The 15779-nt window shown below is 40.1% G+C and overlaps 1 protein-coding gene and 1 long non-coding RNA gene across 2 annotated transcripts in view; one reads left to right on the plus strand and one right to left on the minus strand.

Annotated features, from left to right (window-relative positions):
* Positions 1–15779, minus strand: part of LOC309517500 (vomeronasal type-2 receptor 26-like) — a gene marked incomplete at its 3' end in the record, with an annotated part of 46511 nt that overhangs the window by 18999 nt on the left and 11733 nt on the right. The window lies entirely within an intron of this gene.
* On the plus strand, positions 1354–15722 carry LOC309517328. The gene is made up of 3 exons (XR_014213193.1): positions 1354–1369; positions 2192–2318; positions 15584–15722. It is a non-coding gene; the product is annotated as an uncharacterized lncRNA (long non-coding RNA).

The raw sequence follows: 15779 nt of genomic DNA on the forward strand, positions 1-15779 counted from the left end.
TACATGATATAGCATTTCCTTCGAGATGTTTTGTGGCCCATTGAGACACCATTTGACTAACAGTCAGGAAGCAGTGGTAACAGTCAACAGAGATGAGCAGCATTCTTGCTATTCCAGTTGTTACAGCAAACCTGCAAATAGCTGTGTAGCTGCTATATATGTATAGGCATCCAGAGGAGTAGAAGCAAATGTGATATTCTTGACAATAAATAATTATCTGTCATGTGCATTCCTTTGGCTGTGAAACACCCTTGACAGCCTGCAAATTTTTCCTCAGAGCAGGGGGTCACACACCACTGTTCTGCCTGAGGGATGTAACAGGGAGAGAGAGGCCTGACAGAAAGAATGAGAGAAAAACATTTATGTGGGAGAAAATGGGTTGGCTCTCTACATGCTTGTCCCTGACTCCACTCACTGTAGGTTCTGACCTCAGAGGGAAAAGGATTTCTCAGCCCTGTATTAGAGTGCAGCCTTATTTAAATACTTGTCTTTTGTGTTTTCAATTTAGCTCCACCACATTCTGAGACGTATCTCATTTAATAACACTGCAGGAGATGTGGTATCCTTCAACAAGAATGGGGAGGTAGCATCTAGCTTGGATATTATCAACTGGATTATATTCTCCAATCAATCCCTTCATAGAGTCAGAGTCGGAAGGATAGATCCTGGAGCGCCTTCAGATCAAGCATTCACCATTGATAAAGAAGTAATAACTTGGCACAGCTGGTTTAACCAGGTAGAATCCAAGTCACAGGCATTTAGCAAAAGGTCTAATAATAAAGGAGCCCTGATGTTCTATCCTGATCTTTAAAACTGATTTCATTTGATGATGAACACTTGTGAAATACTTGTTTTATTTTGAAAGGGGGATATAGTGTGGACCAAGAAAGGATAAAAAATGAAGATAGGATAAAATGTGACTGAAAGGGGGAGGAAAAAGGACATGGGTGAATGGGTGAGGAGTGTCCACATAACTGGAAGTACATTGCACTGGTGCAAACAGTCCCCAGAGCAATGCTAGATAGTCCAAAACGTCAAATACTGGTCCCAGTCCAATACAACAAGCAAAGTCCAGAGTCAAACAGTAAATCCAGGTTCCCACCTTGGCAAGAGAACCAGGGTAGGAAAGCCTAGAGTCATCTGAGTGCCCACAAAATTCCTCCCAGAACAAGCCTCATGGTGTCCACCTGGTCAATTAGTGAGCTGGGCTGTGTTCCCTTGCCTGCCTCAGTCTTCTAGAGTGTGTTTCCCACTGTTCCTGATGCCTCACAGCCCGCTGTGTCCATAGAGATGGAAGTACCTCTGGTTCTAATGATGTGTCCTTTTCCCCTGGCTCCCATGGACTGTCAGCTGCCCCTACTACTGTCCTGTGAGTACCTCCTAAGTCCCCAACCTCTCCTGCCCAATCATCAATTTGTACCAGTTGTGGCTAACACTCCTTGCCAGGATCCTCTTCCCCTTCCTCAGTGTCCTGATATATCATGACAAGAAGGCAACAGGGGATGAAATGAGGCCAGAGGGAGAAACTGAGAGTTGACAACAGGAAGTATAGAGGAGACAACTAAAGTTGATATGGGAGTTGTAGAAGAGAAAAAGGGAAGCGTAGTAGTGAAGGTGGAGATAGTGAAGGAAGGGAATGGCAGGGATGAGGTCAAGAGCCTGGTGCAGAAGTCATAGTATTTACTGCCATTCTCCTTATTTATTTACATATTACTTTTGTATATTGTCTGTACAACTATCTTCCCACTGTTATTGATGCATATTTTTATGAATAGCTCAGTTCAGTTCCTTTTAAAAAACAAAACTGGTTCGATGAACGTGTTTACTTAATATGCATATTTTCCCTCAGAATACATATTTAATTACATATTTTGATCAAAGAAACACAATGTGTTGGATAGTTAACTTCATATTCTGATGGTATGGATCAGGACGTTTTTTATTAGAATATATAGGGACTGAATTCATCAAATGTCCCCAAATGACTTCCTCCACCTCAGATAGTAGCTGTTGAGACTAGGGTTGGCAATTACTTCTACAGTGTCCAGTGCCCTCAAGGGAGCCAATTCATATCCTACTGAAATGCTGTGTCACTTTAGTAACACAAAGCTGGGTCCAGCACCTGAGGGATTCCAAACACCTTATTTTCTGTTTATCATTCTGCTTATTCTGTTTATCATTTATGAATCAGGCCTCTCCTCTTTCGGCCTGCACTGAAAGTTTCCAACCAGGATCTAGCAAGAAAGTGAAAGAAGGGAAGCCATTTTGCTGTTATGATTGCATCCTATGTCCAGAGGGCAAGATTTCAAACCAGGAAGGTGAGACATAGATGATTGCACAGTCAATTGCACTTAGTTTCCTCATACATGATGGGGATCTAAATGTAGCTATGGCTAACAAGCTACTTTCAAAGGGGCTGTTATTGATAAGAGTCTGATGCTGGGCTGACCAGAGCCAATAATCACACGGGGGGGGCGGTATTGTATTCAGACTGCAGTAATATGGTCCTGGGGAATGGATTCCAAAGCCTATGTACCTCATGGGTGCCCAGGAATTTTTTTTTTAAAATAAAATATTTATTAAAGTTTCACAAATTATACAGACAAACACAACAATACAAACAAACACAAAAAGAACAAGTATAATTTCAAACCCTTATTTTCTTATAACTTGCTTCTCCGACCTCCTCATACCTCCCCTTTCTGCATTCCAATTTCAAATTTTAATTCAGCAAATCCTCACCCTTAAATTTATCTAATTTTTAACCTTTCTTTTCTTTTAACTTAATCCTTACAACTGTAATCCACTTAATTTCTAAACCAGCATCATTCTAACATTCATTAATTTTACAGTGTTTCTTAAGATAGTTCTTAAATTTCTTCCAATCTACTTCCGCCGTCTCTTTTCCCTGGTCTCGGATTCTGCCGGTCATTTCTGCCAGTCCCATATAGTCTATTACCTTCATCTGCCATTCTTCCAAGGTGGGTAGATCTTGTGTCTTCCAATACTTTGCGATGAGTATTCTTGCTGCTGTTGTAGCATACATAAAAAATGTTCTGTCTTTCTTTGACACCAATTGGCCGGCCATGCCAAGGAGAAAGGCCTCTAGTTTCTTAAGAAAGGTATATTTAAATACCTTTTTCATTTCATTATATATCATTTCCCAGAAAGCCTTAATCTTTGGGCACATCCACCAAAGGTGAAAGAAGGTACCTTCAATCTCTTTACATTTCCAACATTTGTTATCAGGCAAATGGTAGATTTTTGCAAGATTGACTGGGGTCATGTACCACCTATAAATCATTTTCATAATATTTTCTTTTAAGGCATTACATGCCGTAAATTTCATACCAGTGGTCCACAACTGTTCCCAGTCAGCAAACATAATGTTATGACCAATATCTTGTGCCCACTTAATCATAGCTGATTTGACTGTTTCATCCTGCGTATTCCATTTCAACAGCAAGTTATACATCTTTGACAAATTCTTAGTTTTGGATTCCAACAACTCTGTTTCTAATTTTGACTTTTCCACCTGGAAGCCAATTTTCCTGTCCAATTTATAAACCTCCATTATCTGATAATAATGAAGCCAATCTCTCACTTTGTCTTTCAATTTTTCAAAACTCTGCAATTTCAATTTGTCTCCTTCTTGTTCCAGAATTTCCCAATATTTCGGCCATTTGGCCTCCATATTAAGCTTTTTCAAAGCTTTCGCTTCCATCAGTGATAACCACCTTGGGGTTTTGTTTTCCAATAAATCCTTATATCTTATCCAAACATTAAACAATGCTTTCCTTACAATATGATTTTTAAATGCTTTATGTGCTTTGACCTTATCATACCATAAATATGCATGCCATCCAAATACATTGTTAAAATCTTCTAAATCCAAAATGTCTGTATTTTCAAGAAGCAGCCACTCTTTCAACCAGCAGAAAGCTGCTGATTCATAGTAAAGTTTTAAGTCTGGCAGGGCAAATCCACCTCTTTCCTTTGCATCAGTTAATATCTTAAATTTTATTCTAGGTTTCTTGCCCTGCCAGACAAATCTGGAAATGTCTCTCCGCCACTTCTTGAAACAATCCATCTTGTCCACAATTTGCAATGTTTGAAATAGAAACAACATTCTAGGCAATACATTCATTTTAATCACAGCAATACGGCCTAACAATGAAAGTTTCAAGTTTGACCATATTTCTAAGTCTTTTTTTACTTTTGCCCAGCATTTCTCATAATTATCTTTAAATAGATTCACATTTTTAGCTGTCATGTTAATCCCCAAGTATTTCACTTTCTTGACCACAGTTAAACCTGTTTCATTCTGGAACCTCTCCCTTTCAATAGCTGTTAAATTTTTCTCTAATACCTTAGTTTTTAGTTTATTCAATTTAAATCCTGCGACTTGACCAAACTCTTGAATTAATTCCAAAACTCTTTTAGTACTAGAGTCTGGCTCTTGTAATGTAAGTACCAAATTATCTGCAAATGCTCTCAATTTGTACTGTTTTACTCCGACCTGTACACCTTTAACCAGCTGGTCCTTTCTAATCATGTTCAGCAAAACCTCCAGGACCGATATAAAAAGCAATGGGGAGATTGGGCACCCCTGTTGTGTCCCTTTTTCTATTTTAAATTCTTCCGTAACCACATTATTTCCAATTAGCTTCGCCTTTTGCTCAGAGTATATTGCACCTATACCATTCTCGAAGCCTTGGCCTACCCCCATCCCATGTAGATTCTTCTTCATAAAACTCCAAGAGATGTTGTCAAAAGCTTTCTCCGCATCCACAAATATCAATACTGCTTTAGTGTTTATATTCACTTCTAGTTTTTCCAAAATATCTATTATGTTCCTCACATTGTCTGACAAATGTCTTCCTGGGAGAAAGCCTGCTTGGTCCTTATGAATCTCTTCCATCAATACTTTTTTCAGCCTTTTAGCCAAAATGTCAGCAAAAATTTTGTAATCCACATTAAGTAACGATATAGGGCGGTAGTTCTTAAGCTGAGTCTTTTCAGTCTCTGTTTTCGGTATAAGTGTGATATAAGCCTCTTTCCACGATTCTGGTGCCTTTCTCCCCTCTAAAATTTCGTTGCAGACTTCCTTCAAGGGTTGTAATAACCACTCCTTCAAAGCTTTGTAGTATCTGGAAGTCAGCCCATCCGGTCCCAGAGATTTGCCCAATTGCATGTTTTGAATGGCACCTTCTATCTCCTGTTCAGTTATTTTCTGATTCAAAGCTATTTCACTTTGATGAGAGATTTTTTGTAATCCATTTTTCTTGAGAAATTTGTCTATGTCCATTTCCAGGAAATATTTTTATGCATGTTGCTTACATCAAGCCATCAGTATCAAAATTAAGGGAGAGGAGAATAACAGTGACCTCATTGTGGGAGTTTACTATAGATCCCCAAGCCAAACGGAGGACATAGATGATGCCTTCCTGGAACAGATGGCCAAGCATGCAAAAGGAAGGGAGATAGTAGTAATGGGGGACTTCAATTACCCGGATATTTGTTGGATGTCAAACTCAGCCAAAAGCATAAGGTCAAACAGATTCCTCACTGGCCTTGTAGACAACTTCATTGTCCAGAAAGTGGGAGAAGCAACAAGAGGAACAGCCATTTTAGATCTGGTCCTAACCAATGTTGATGACCTGGTTAGTGGGGTAGAAGTGGAAGGATCAATAGGCGCGAGTGATCATGCTTTTCTGAAGTTTACTATACAGCGGAAAGGAGCAGCCAAGCATACTAGGACTCAATTTCTTGACTTTAAGAAAGCCGACTTCATAAAACTTAGGGAAGTGCTGGGTGAGATCCCATGGACAGTAATGCTAAAAGGAAAGGGAGTTCATGATGGCTGGGAGTTTGTTAAGAGGGAGATACTAAAAGCACAACGTCAGGCAATACCAATGAGACGGAAACATGGAAGGTGCCTAAAGAAGCCAGGGTGGCTATCTAAAGAACTTTTAACTGAGTTAAGATTAAAAAAGGATGTGTACAAAAAATGGAAAAGGGGGGAACCACCAAAGAGGAATTCAAACAAATAGCCAGCATGTGTAGACACAAAGTCAGAAAAGCTAAAGCACAGAATGAACTCAGGCTTGCTAGAGAGGTTAAAAGCAACAAAAAAGACTTTTATGGGTATGTTCGTAGCAAAAGGAAGAACAAAGAAACAGTGGGGTCACTCAGAGGAGAAGAAAGGGCTGAACTCCTCAATGCCTTCTTTGCCTCTGTCTTCTCCGATAAAGAAAACAATGCCCGACCTGAAGAATTTGGAGCAAATGATTCAGCAGAGGAAACACAGCCCAGAATAACTAAGGGGATAGTACAAGAATACTTGGCAAGTTTAGATGTATTCAAGTCTCCAGGGCCAGATGAACTGCATCCAAGAGTATTAAAAGAACTGGCAGATGTGATCTCAGAACCACTGGCAGTCATCTTTGAGAATTCCTGGAGAACAGGCGAAGTCCCGGCAGACTGGAGGAGGGCAAATGTTGTCCCTATTTTCAAAAAGGGGAAAAGAAAGGACCCAAATAATTACCGCCCAGTCAGTCTGACATCAATACCAGGGAAGATTCTGGAGCAGATCATTAAGCAAACAGTCTGTGAGCACCTAGAAAGGAATGCTGTGATCACCAATAGTCAGCATGGATTTCTGAAAAATAAGTCATGTCAGACTAACCTGATCTCATTTTTTGACAGAATTACAAGCCTGGTAGATGAAGGGAATGCAGTGGATGTAGCCTACCTTGATTTCAGCAAGGCATTTGACAAGGTGCCCCATAATATTCTTATAAAGAAGCTGGTAAAATGCGGTCTTGACTATGGTACCACTCAGTGGATTTGTAACTGGCTGACTGACCGAACCCAAAGGGTGCTCATCAATGGTTCCTCTTCATCCTGGAGAAGAGTGACTAGTGGGGTGCCACAGGGTTCTGTCTTGGGCCCGGTCTTATTCAACATCTTTATCAACGACTTGGATGATGGACCCAAGGGCATCCTGATCAAATTTGCAGATGACACCAAACTGGGAGGGGTGGCTAACACCCCAGAGGACAGGATCACACTTCAAGACGAGCTTGACAGATTAGAGAACTGGGCCAAAACAAACAAGATGAATTTTAACAGGGAGAAATGTAAAGTATTGCACTTGGGCAAAAAAAATGAGAGGCACAAATACAAGATGGGTGACATGTGAAAAGGATCTAGGAGTCTTGGTTGACCACAAACTTGACATGAGCCAACAGTGTGACGCGGCAGCTAAAAAAGCCAATGCAATTCTGGGCAGCATCAATAGGAGTATAGCATCTAGATCAAGGGAAGTAACAGTGCCACTGTGTTCTGCTCTGGTCAGACCTCTCCTGGAGTACTGTGTCCAGTTCTGGGCACCACAGTTCAAGAAGGACACTGACAAACTGGAACGTGTCCAGAGGAGGGCAACCAAAATGGTCAAAGGCCTGGAAACGATGCCTTATGAGGAACGGCTAAGGGAGCTGGGCATGTTTAGCCTGGAGAAGAGAAGGTTAAGGGGTGATATGATAGCCATGTTCAAATATATAAAAGGATGTCACATAGAGGAGGGAGAAAGGTTGTTTTCTGCTGCTCCAGACAAGCGGACACGGAGCAATGGATCCAAACTACAAGAAAGAAGATTCCACCTAAACATTAGGAAGAACTTCCTGACAGTAAGAGCTGTTCGACAGTGGAATTTGCTGCCAAGGAGTGTGGTGGAGTCTGCTACTTTGGAGGTCTTTAAGCAGAGGCTTGACAACCATATGTCAGGAGTGCTCTGATGGTGTTTCCTGCTTGGCAGGGGGTTGGACTCGATGGCCCTTGTGGTCTCTTCCAACTCTATGATTCTATGATTCTATGATGGTATATCATGTTACATGCTGATTGGTTACAAAGCATTGATGCATACATTGTCGTTAAATCAAGGTATTTGCACACTATTCAGCTTTTTCTACTTGTTCTTCAGTTCCATGGTAATATCATCTATCTTCTGCTGCTGCTTCCCTATTCCGAAATCTAAGGGCAGATTTCCCGCTCCCTCTTTCTCACAAAACTTAGAATATGGTAAATTTTGCACCAGCCACTACTCCCACATCACAGTCATGCATACCTCACCTGGCTTACCACATCCTTGCCATTGTAGCCCAGCATCATATTATAGCACCACAAAGCTCCAAAGCAAATAAACAAGTCCCCACAACAATTCAAAGTATTTTCCAATTTGAATAGATCCATTTCTTTTTCTGAGTTTGAGGGAAAGGCATGAAATGTTTCTGAGATTGATAGCATATATGTGAGCTAAGGTTAATACTTTTCTTTTCCCAGATATGAATGACTGCACTAAATGCTCAGATGAAAACTATCCAAACAAGGAACGAGATATATGCATTCCCAAAAGCATCAGTTTCTTGTCGTATGAAGAACCTTTAGGCATCAGTTTAGCTATAGTTGCTCTTTCTTTTGCTTTCATCACAACTCTGGTACTGGGAACATTTCTGAAGAACAACAAGACTCCCATTGTCAAAGCCAACAACCAGAATATCACCTATACTCTCCTTGTCACCCTCTTGCTATGCTTTCTTTGTGCTTTACTCTTCATTGGCCAACCGAAAAAGATGACATGTCTCCTGCAACAAGCTGCTTTTGGCATCATCTTTTCAGTGGCTGTTTCCTGTGTACTGGCAAAAACTGTCACTGTGATTCTGGCTTTCACGGCCACAAAACCAGGATCCAGGATGAGAATGTGGGTGGGGAGAAGGGTGGCCAACTCCATTGTCATTTCCTGCTCCCTTATTCAAGCAGGCATCTGTACACTGTGGTTGGTAATCTCTCCCCCATTCCCAGATGTTGACAAGCATTCAACGCCTGAGGAAATTATACTAGAATGTAATGTGGGGACTGTGGTTATGTTTTACTGTGTCCTTAGTTACATGGGCCTTCTAGCAATAATTAGTTTCACAGTGGCTTTCCTTGCCAGGAAATTGCCAGACATTTTCAATGAAGCAAAGTTTATCACTTTCAGCATGTTGGTATTTTGCAGTGTTTGGTTGTCCTTTGTTCCATCCTACCTGAGTACCAAGGGGAAATATACAGTAGCTGTGGAGATCTTCTCTATCTTAGCCTCCAGTGCTGGTCTATTAGGTTGTATCTTTTCCCCCAAATGTTATATTATTTTGTTGAGGCCTGAGCTGAATATTAGGGAACAGATAATAAGCATTAACAAAACGAAGAATTAAATATCTGTGTTTTGCTGTATGCTATGAGGGGAAAACACCTCACTTTATTACCAGCTTTTGTTTACCACTGCTGATTCAACTTCTAACCACTACCACCATAAATATGAAGGATGAAGGCCCTGCCCTTTGAATATATTGATAGTTGCACAGATGCATGTGTGAGAGAAAAAGCACTGCTTTATTAGGGTTGCCATATTCCCCAAAGTGAAAATCCAGACAAAGTTGTTGAGCCCTAGCTTTATTTCTTGTTTTAAATACATCAAGCATTAGTTCTAGTGGAATAATCACGTGTGTTTAGTAACTGGAGCATTTTAAGCTTCCTTTTTCATCAACAAGGTTCCCAGAGTAGCTAGCAAAGATCAGAAGTCTGAAAGTCCTTGCCCTTAGGTTTACAGTATGTACATTATATTTTAAAAACACTCTCAAAGCTTCACTTGAACCTTGTGTATTCATGGTCATGTGTCTCTTGATTTTATTGGGACAGTCACACTTGATCCTGTTCATACTGTTTCACAATTTAAGCCCTACAATATTTTGTTGCTGATCCACACTTGTCCTCTTATTATTTCTGGTTTTCATTTCTTAGTCTTGATCATCCCATCCCCAGATATCCTTTGTCATGGGGAATAGGTTTAGGAACGAACAGAGGCCAGCTCTGGGTGGGTGTGTTTCAGAACACAAATGATATCATCGTCTGCTACAGTACAAAGGTAACAGCAGAATCTCTCTGATAATGAGAATATAATGAGCCTTTCAGCTTTTACTGTTCCTTGTGAGGGAGCAGCAAAGTGGACGTCAAAACATAAGGATAACAATCAAGCAATGAATGTGTCATTTCCTTTGATTGTATTTCTCCTTTATACTAGTAGTTTGTGGGGTAACGTTTTTTAAAAAATAACAACTAGTTTGTATTTTTAAATAAAACCTTAAGGTCACATTTTAGCTCAGTAAATATATTTTTAAAAATAATAATTATGCTTTACATGTTGAAATTTGTAAAACTATGATGAGATAAGAGCCACCAGATTCAGTGGACCTTACTCCCAGACAACTATTATGAACAGTATTTTAGTAATGCCTTATGGCTTATTGCTGATGTGAACCCAGGTCTCCACAGCCTAATTTGAACATTATATGTATACCACTCTCCATTAGGGAGTCCCTTTTGGCTACAGCAGCTGTTAAAATCAGTGCCTAACATCAGAATTCACTACAACACCCTTGTTACCACATTATCTAAAAGAAGAGAATTCAAAATGATACTACTGGAAATGTAGCAGCAGTTCTACAGGGAATCTCCCATTCTGACTTAATAATTATCTTCCGGTTTCATGATCAAAAGTACTGTAATTAATTCTGCTGCTTCCCAAAGCCCCTATGGAGTTGAAGTGAACACTGGCAAAAATCACAGCAAAACCTGTGGAAGATGATATAAGCATACCCAGTACCATTTAAAAGGTATGGTATCCACTAGTCTGATATTGGATGCTCCTAGACTCAAGAGAGACAGTGTAAAAGTAATGAGAGTGTTGCAGAAGAGAATAGGGAAATATTTGTGCATAAGGAAGATTTCCTCTTGTTCTAAGGATGGCGGATTTGGTAGTGTTGCTGCTGGCAATGTTTCCTAACAAGATATGCAATTCCCATGTGGCAAAATGCAGGGTGCAGGATCCACACCATCCAGTTCACATATATCATCAGTCAGGAGATTTTATTATTGGTGGCATAGTTACTCATGGTGGTTTCTACTCCAGTCAAACAACCTTCACTGAAAATCCGCCACCCGCGTTGCCTGAAGAGCTTGTGTAAGAACATATTTATTGTTTGGGTTTTTAGTTATATTTCTCATGTCACTTGAATTATCAGCCCCAAAACACCTGCTGAGGCTGCAAACATATGCACGCTTATTTGGAAACAGCTCCCTTTGAATGATATGATCCATTTCTGACAGAAAATGGAGAGGTGTGTGTTTTTAAATTAATGTTTTTAAAGTAATAATGAAGAAAATAATCTCCCATTTCTCCACAGGCGAATAAATAATGCTTCATTGAAAGGAATATCTATTTTGCGTATCTGAAATACCACCTTTAAATAGTTGGTTGGTTTTTTTTAAGTAAAACAATTTTTTTAAAAAAAACAACCCCAGACCATTTATGGTCATTTTAACTTCCTGAAAATCTTATTCCCATTTCTCAGGGAATAAACCCTACTGAACCGCATATTGTTAAATTCAGAGTGCAGTACCCACATTATCCATCTCATATGCATAATCAGTCACGAGAGTTAATCATTGACGACATTGCTTTACTTGGAGGATTCTTCTCCAGAGCCTCCAGAAGTTGCAGCACTTAACCCACAATCACTTTCATTGGAATAAATCCCACTGAATGCAAACTGATTAACTTATGAGTTGAAATATAAGGGGTTTACCAGTATGAAGTATTTTGACACAGATTGCAACTCTTGTTCTAGGGTGGTGCCTAAGGCTTACCAGCACATCCTGGCCTTGGTATTTGCAATAAAGGAGATCAATGAAAACCCTCATATCTTACCCAATCACACCTTGGGCTTCCACATCTATGACAGCAATGACAATGCAAAGAAGACGTATCATGCCACAATGCTACTTTTATCAACCCTGGAGAAATTTGTCCCCAATTATATATGTGACATCCAGAATAATCTGACAGCTGTCATTGGTGGGCTTGACTCTGAAATCTCCCTTCATGTGGCATCTATTTTGCATATTCATAAGATTCCACAGGTAGGAAACTCTTGTCTGTTTTCATTTGGAGTATGAGAATCCAATGCCATTTTCATACTTTCATGCTCTTTCCAGATTTTATTTTGTGTGTTGGAAGGAGAATTAGACACATTAGAAATAATCAGATCAACAATTATTCTTTCTCTCCCTCTCTCTTATACCCAGGCTAATAAAAACCCTTCTTACAATTCATTCATGAAAGAGGGAAGACATAATTGGAAAACAATGCTCTAGCAATATAAGTGAGATTCATGTCTGACTCTTGGATGAAACCAATTTTCTTGACATACTTCAGTTTGGGTCCCCTGCCTGGCAGGCAGCCTCTTCCATCTCTCCTAAGAGGGCAAGGCCCTGGCAGACCCCAGGTACAAAAGACAAAGGAAGTTCAGCGCATGAAGACCATGCATAATGTCATGGCATATGTGATAACAAATGCTCTCTGAAAGCTGATGACCTAGACCATTTTCTCAAGCCCATTTAAAATATAGTCTTTCTCCAAGATCCTGAAATAAATACAAGAGTGTACATCCTCACCCAATCCCAAATTCCAGAGTCTGTTTTCCATGCAATTGTAAAGTTCAAATGCCTTTCAGGGTTCTTCTAAAAATCCCTATAGTAACATATGTGAATGGCTATAACTAGTTTAATCTGTGGTGTAATTTATAATAGCTTTCACATTTTCTCCAATCTCTCTTTAGCTCACCTATGGCCCTGCTCCAGTGGTGAATGATAAGACCTCAGGACTTTTCTTCTACCAGGTGGCCCCCCAGGAACACCACCAGTTTGCAGGAATTCTCTCTTTGCTTCTACATTTCAGGTGGACATGGATTGGGGTCATTGTGGTTGATAATGACAATGGAGAAAGATTTGTGAAAACTGTGCTTCCAATATTTACAAAGAGTGGTGTTTGCTTTGCCTTTCTAGAAAGATTCCCCAAATATAGTTATGCCAGTGACAGTTATGGCATGGTACAACAGGGAGCAAAAATACATGATAACATTATGGGCAGTAAAGCTAATGTAGTGGTGGTCTATGGAGAATCTTATTCCATGGTATTGTTTAGATGGCTTCCCTTTCTATCAGAACATGAGCAGATGACACTGAACGTGAATGGCAAAGTATGGATAACAACAGCCCAGATTGAATTCACTTCATTTGCATTTCAGCGGAATTGGAATTCAGAAATGTTCCATGGCTCTATTGCTTTCACAATTCACCTGAATGACCCAGAAGGATTTAATCTATATGTTAAGAGCAGAAATCCATTCATTACAGATGGAGATGGTTTTATTAAGCACTTCTGGGAACAGGCCTTTGGCTGTAAATTCCCAGATTACATGGCTGGCAAAGTAGAAGGGAATGCTTGCACTGGGGAAGAGAAGCTGGAGAGCCTTCCTGCGGATTTTTTTGAAAACAGCATGACAGGCCATAGTTACTGTATTTACAACGCTGTTTATGCTGTGGCCCATGCTTTACATGAGATGTCTACAGTCAAGCATGAAGAGAGAGCAATGGTGCACCAAATGAGGCAGAAGAATCAGAACCACAAGTTCTGGAAGGTAAGGAGTTGAAGATCCTCAAGTGGCAGAACACTTTCTCCTGACATCTGGTCTTCCTCCATGTTTCTAGCCTGCTCTTTGCAGCTTAGTTTTACAAAGAGGATGAGAAAACCAGTGCTGAATCATGACATTCCAAACAAAGGGGGGGGGGGAGAGAATTATAGTTATGGTAGTCTGATTGATTTGTGGCATATTGTGATGCCTGCAAATTCTGGCTGTACAAAGGTGGCACTTTCCGGAGACAAAAAGAATATGGTCATGGGATTGTTCATGCAGAAAGCATCCTGTTTTTCATGACAAAGTGTTTGCATGGAAGATCCCACAAAGCCAGCTGAGATGCCAAACTAATAACAACCAGGAGACGATAATGGCTGGAGGCACCTGCCCCATTCCCTTAGCAGCCCCCATCCTCCAAATCCTTCCTCAGAGAACATGTTCCCACATCACTCCCGAGAAGGAAGGTGGTGGTTGTAAAAGAACAGGAAAAGATGTTGTGTGAGAAAATCAGTTGATTCTGTCCATTTTGGGCTATGACTCTATTCCCATCTGGAATAATTACCATGCTCCATTGGCACTGCTATCTGCACTCACCATTTGATGAGGTTTAAGAGTTTTCCTATGTATCAAAAAGCTTTCCTGGAAACAAGTTTCACCGTCTCTACCTTTTTTCTGAAACTACTGATTTTCTTTTTCCAATCTAGCTCCACCAATTTCTGAGAAGTGTCTCATTTAACAACACTGCAGAGGATGAGATTTCCTTCAACCAAAATGGGGAGGTGCTATTTGGCTTGGATATTATCAACTATGTTATATTATCCAATCAATCCTTTCAGAGAGTGAGAGTTGGAAGGATGGATCCACAGGGTTCTCCAGATCAAGCATTTACCATTTATGAGGATGTCATAATGTGGCCCAGCTTATTTAACCAGGTACAGCCCAACTGTCAGCTACTTCAAAGGTTTTCTGGGATTGATTGAGCACTGATGATCTCTCCTTATGGTGAAAACTGCTTTCATTGTGGCAATCATGCATACCCACAAAAAAGATTTTTGATTGAAAGAAGATTACTATTTATGAATTCTATCCAGGTTGATTTGCAATAAAGGGGTGAAGAATAAAAAGACCAGCTGAGAGCAGACATGATCAGGTTGTTTTTAGAGCAGCGATAGAAGAGGAGAAAAAAAGAGAAGCGGTGAAGGGGCTTGAGCAGGAGATATGGAATATATCATTCTTACAGGAGTGGTTGTCAGGGAAGGGTGACACAGCATACCTGGCCTCCCAACAGCAATGCAACTGCATTACTGGGTGGGATAGGAGGAGGGGAAATACAGCAGAATGTCAATGCACTGTAAGTGCACTGGCAAAGGGTATGTGTTGGTTGGGGCAACTTTCCCACCATATCCCACTCTCCCTTCCAATAAGCAACAGTGAAAGCATTGCCAAAATGACTGATATTTGACAGTCCTCCCCACCAGCCACTCTTTCTGCTTTTAATTGTATTGTTTTTTTATTTTTCAGTTATTAACTACATTTGTATACTACCCATGGAACTAATTTCTCTTGCCAGTTTTTGTCACATATGCATATTTTAAGCCATAGGTCCATTTCCTCATAAATATGATTTTTTAAAATAAAAAACATTTTAATATGAATTAAGATAAATATTCAGAAAGCATATTTAAATTCCTGTTTTAATCTGTTTTAACTGTGCTGCAATGCTTGAGGAAGCTCAAAACATATGGATTGGTCCACTAGATGCTGATCAAACATATTGTACTGGGATTCACAAAAACTGAATTTATCAAACATTCCTAAACGTGACCATCCTCCTATGGTAGCAGCTGCTGGAACTGGGAATGGGTATAGCCCTAAAACTGCTTTATCTATATATTGTATATCATACTAGGTATTTTCTATCTCTCCCCAAACAAGTGGACCCAGAACCTGAAGGATTCATCAGACACTGTTCTCTTTATTATCATTCTGCTCTTTCATTTATGGATTAGGCTCAGCCTCTTTCTGTATGTACTGAGAGTTGCAAACCTGGTTCTTACAAGAAAGTGAAGGAAGGGGAGCCATTTTGCTGCTATGATTGCATCCCGTGTCCAGAGGGGAAGATGACAAACAAGGAGGGTAAGAGATAAACATAGAAAGCTGGATCCACTCAGTTATTTGCACTTAGTTTCCATTGAAATACAGTAA

The sequence above is a fragment of the Podarcis vaucheri genome, assembly GCF_965113315.1.
Source record: "Podarcis vaucheri genome assembly, chromosome: 13".
In the NCBI taxonomy this organism is placed as follows: domain Eukaryota; kingdom Metazoa; phylum Chordata; class Lepidosauria; order Squamata; family Lacertidae; genus Podarcis; species Podarcis vaucheri.